The following is a 4,759-nucleotide window of genomic DNA, read 5'->3' as shown; positions in this document are numbered from 1 at the left end:
TGTGTGTATGTATGTATGTATGTATGTGTGTGTATATATGTATATATATATATATATATATATATATATATATATATATATATATATATATATATATATATATATATATATATATATATATATATGTGATACATTTTGTGAAAACAATGGCCCACATTTTTTAATTACGTATTTGGCACCAAAGAAATTCAGAAGGCGGATGGCGAGAATTGTACTTAATTTATTTAAAGGCGCACTTCTCTTATTCTGGTGCATTAGAAATTGTGTGTCTGACGGTTTGCATTTATTTTTACACCTTCTATGAGCAGCCATACATTAGGGTCACAAAGTTGCACCCTTTATACCCATTGCTTTTGATAAATTAGTCTAAAAGTACATTTAGATGTTGACTACACCCACTGTCCAGAGACTGTTTTCTGTTTTGGAGTGAGCCCAAAAAAGTTACGAATCCCAGCATCAAACGACTTGCATGTACCTGTGGTGGCCAGGCCTTGTTATTGTGCCAGAACTAATGAGTCAATTCAATCTAGTACATATGCACAAAGACTTCAGAACGACATGCCTCCATCCATCTTTCTGCTCCGATCCAGTAATCCTTGTATCATGAAGAAAGTTTCAAACCTTCTCTGTAAACCGTATAATTTTCAAATGACATTCTGAATGAGTTGAAAAATCACGCCATATATGGCTACCCATATATATATATATATATATATATATATATATATATATATATATATATATATATATACACACTGCCGTTCAAAAGTTTAGGGTCACTTAGAAATGTCCTTATTTTTGAAGGAAAAGCACAGTTTTTTTCAATGAAGATAACATTAAATTAATCTGGAATACACTCTATACATTGTTAATGTGCTGAATAACTATTCTAGCTGCAAACGTCTGGTTTTTAATGCAATATCTACATAGGTGTATAGAGGCCCATTTCCAGCAACCATCACTCCAGTGTTCTAATGGTACATTGTGTTTGCTAACTGTGTTAGAAGGCTAATGGATGATTAGAAAACTCTTGAAAACCCTTGTGCAATTATGTTAGCACCGCTGTAAACAGTTTTGCTGTTCAGAGGAGCTATAAAACTGACCTTCCTTTGAGCTAGTTGAGAATCTGGAGCATTACATTTGTGGGTTCGATTAAACTCTCAAAATGGCTAGAAAAAGAGAGCTTTCATGTGAAACTCGACAGTCTATTCTTGTTCTTAGAAATGAAGGCTATTCCATGCGAGAAATTGCCAAGAAACTGAAGATTTCCTACAACGGTGTGTACTACTCCCTTCAGAGGACAGCACAAACAGGCTCTAACTAGAGTAGAAAGAGAAGTGGGAGGCCCCGCTGCACAACTGAGCAACAAGACAAGTACATTAGAGTCTCTAGTTTGAGAAATAGACGCCTCACAGGTTCTCAACTGGCAGCTTCATTAAATAGTACCCGCAAAACGCCAGTGTCAACGTCTACAGTGAAGAGGCGACTCCGGGATGCTTTCCTTCAGGGCAGAGTGGCAAAGAAAAAGCCATATCTGAGACTGGCTAATAAAAGGAAAAGATTAATATGGGCAAAAGCACACAGACATTGGACAGAGGAAGATTGGAAAAAAGTGTTATGGACAGACGAATCGAAGTTTGAGGTGTTTGGATCACACAGAAGAACATTTGTGAGACACAGAACAACTGAAAAGATGCTGGAAGAGTGCCTGACGCCATCTGTCAAGCATGGTGGAGGTAATGTGATGGTCTGGGGTTGCTTTGGTTCAGGTAAAGTGGGAGATTTGTACAAGGTAAAAGGGATTTTGAATAAGGAAGGCTATCACTCCATTTTGCAATGCCATGCCATACCCTGTGGACAGCGCTTGATTGGAGCCAATTTCATCCTACAACAGGACAATGACCCAAAGCACACCTCCAAATGATGCAAGAACTATTTAGGGAAGAAGCAGGCAGCTGGTATTCTATCTGTAATGGAGTGGCCAGCGCAGTGACCAGATCTCAACCTCATAAAGCTGTTGTGGGAGCAGCTTGACCTTATGGTACGCAAGAAGTGCCCATCAAGCCAAACCAACTTGTGGGAGGGGCTTCTGGAAGCATGGGGTGAAATTTCTCCCAATTACCTCAGCAAATTAACAGTTAGAATGCCAAAGGTCTGCAATGCTGTAATTGCTGCAAATGGAGCATTCTTTGACGAAAGCAAAGTTTGAAGGAGAAAATTATTATTTCAAATAAAAATCATTATTTCTAACCTTGTCAATGTCTTGACTATATTTTCTAGTCATTTTGCAACTCATTTGATAAATATAAGTGTGAGTTTTCATGGAAAACACAAAATTGTCTGGGTGACCCCAAACTTTTGAACGGTAGTGTATGTATGTATATATATATATATATATATATATATATATTACAATCCTTTGCTTACCTACCTTTAATACGGAGGATCTGGTGAATAAAGGGGTTACAGCTGCAGTGTCTTAGGCTTCATTCACTCGAGCGTGTATGCGTACGCAAAAACGGACTGTATTTCCTGCATTTCATGTCCGTGTGCCATCTGTGGGCATTCCGTTCCGCATCAGTGTGCTTTGCGTGTGTCATCCGTTTTTCACATTGTGATTCTCCTCTGTAAGCACTTCCTTTTTTTTTTTTTTTTTTAAATTGCTCTGCATTTCTGTTGTTTGGATGTCGTTGGTGAGCAGCATCAGCGTTTGCAGGTAAGTAGCTACATCGACTTACCTGCAAACGCCGATGCTGCTGCAGAATCAACTGTAGCCTCTGGTGCCGATGTGTCCTCGCTCGTCTGACACGATGCAGGACCTGTGAGTGACGTCACAGTGCTGCACTGCCAGAAGCTGGGCGTTCTGACGAGAAGTGGATGATACTTCTCGTCAGAACGCCCAGCTAGTAAAAGTAGTAAAAACGCCCCGATGTACGCACATAATACAGGCCCACTTGGACTTTTACTTTAAACACGCCCACTTGGACTTTTGCAAGCCTCATTTGCATAAATACAAAAATGGTCATAACTTGGCCAAAAATGCTCGTTTTTTTAAAATAAAAACGTTACTGTAATCTACATTGCAGCGCCGATCTGCTGCAATAGCAGATAGGGGTTGCAAAATCTGGTGACAGAGCCTCTTTAAGTTATGAACTTAGATGTAATTGATATTCGCTGTATCCTGTGTGTCTCTTTAAACCATGGGTCAGAATTCAAAATAAATGTCTATATTTCAATGTATCGAGCGCTTAAGCTTGATTACTGGTATTCAATACACAGGCAAATAGCACCATGTCCAGGAACAAACACATAAAATAACAATGCCAACTTGAAACAATTAAACGATTCTTGTTCCAGTTTCTGTGTGTATTAAAATAAAACTGTTAGGAAAATGTCCAAGAAGTTCATTCTGTGTTTTTATTGGCCAACAGCCACATAATTTGAAGCCAAAAGTAGAAATCTATGTTAAGTACATTGTATGCTTTTTTTGATGAATGAAATCTGCATTAGGCCAGATTTATAAAAAAAAATACACAGGTTGTTTTGACACATTCTCTTAAAAAAACAAAAAGAGCAAATGAACAAGTCCATTAATAAGTCCTATTCATTTTAAAATAAATTAAATAGATCCTAAATGCTTATTTTGGCATTAGTCTCTATGACTTAGATTGAAAAATTGATTAATTTCTGTGCATCAGTTGTCTAATGGATACAAAACTGTGTGTGTGTGAAAAATAAAATTGCGGTAAGAACGCATGCAGCTTTTGGATGTGTTTTTTTTATGTGGTTTCAACCGCACCGCACCGCAACGTCTGAATAAACTCTATGCATTTATTTATTATATTTGTGGCTTGTGTGAACGCCCAAAGTTAGCTCAGTTCATTACCATTTTTAAAGGGAACCTGTCACCAGCATTTCACCTATTAAACCAGCAATACCTGGTGGTAGTGGGTGAAAAATCATTTCTATATAACCTATAATTGTCTTTTTAGTCGGCTCTGTAGCTTTAGTATTCAGTTTTTAGTGTTCCCACACCGTATGCTAATGAGCATAAAAGAGTCATATCTTAGTTTGAAAAGAGTCATATCTTCATTCCTCAAGTCTTTCCGAGTTTACCCCGCCTCCTTACTCGTGATTGACAGCTCCTCGCCTTCCCCCAGTACAAAAAATCCTGCGCTTGTGCATTGATGTCCTCTTCTGGTCTGTGCGCACAAAGGGACACCAGATTATTGCGATAAAAGGCGCAAAATGTTTGCAGACCGTTATTTACAATCGGAGTAGGAGTTTAGGAGAGGGGATAACGGCAATGAATTTTTGATAGCGGCCAGTGAGAGATAAGTAAAGTTCAATAGGTGAAATGCTGGTGACAGGTTCCCTTTAAGGCTGGGTTCACACGACCACATTAACGTCCGTAATGGACGGACGTATTTCGGCCGGAAGTCCCGGACCGAACTCAGTGCAGGGAGCCGGGCTCCTAGCATCATAGTTATGTACGATGCTAGGAGTCCCTGCCTCTCTGCAGGACAACTGTCCCGTACTGTAATCATGTTTTCAGTACGGGACAGTAGTTCCACGGAGAGGCAGGGACTCCTAGCGTCGTACATAACTATGATGCTAGGAGCCCGGCTCCCTGCACTGAGTTCGGTCCGGGACTTCCGGCCGAAATACGTCCGTCCTTTACGGACGTTAATGTGGTCGTGTGAACCCAGCCTAAATATTAGATGCTCATTAGCCAGTTTTATGCAGTTTTTCTTCTGCA

At 39.5% G+C, this 4,759-nt stretch overlaps 1 protein-coding gene across 3 annotated transcripts in view; it reads right to left on the bottom strand.

Annotated features, from left to right (window-relative positions):
* The window catches only part of FBXO47 (F-box protein 47), a 45,326-nt gene that overhangs the window by 24,167 nt on the left and 16,400 nt on the right, over nt 1–4,759 (bottom strand). The window lies entirely within an intron of this gene.

This window comes from Rhinoderma darwinii, chromosome 13 (assembly GCF_050947455.1).
Source record: "Rhinoderma darwinii isolate aRhiDar2 chromosome 13, aRhiDar2.hap1, whole genome shotgun sequence".
Lineage (NCBI taxonomy): Eukaryota > Metazoa > Chordata > Amphibia > Anura > Rhinodermatidae > Rhinoderma > Rhinoderma darwinii.
This window is presented reverse-complemented; position numbering and strand designations above follow the sequence as displayed.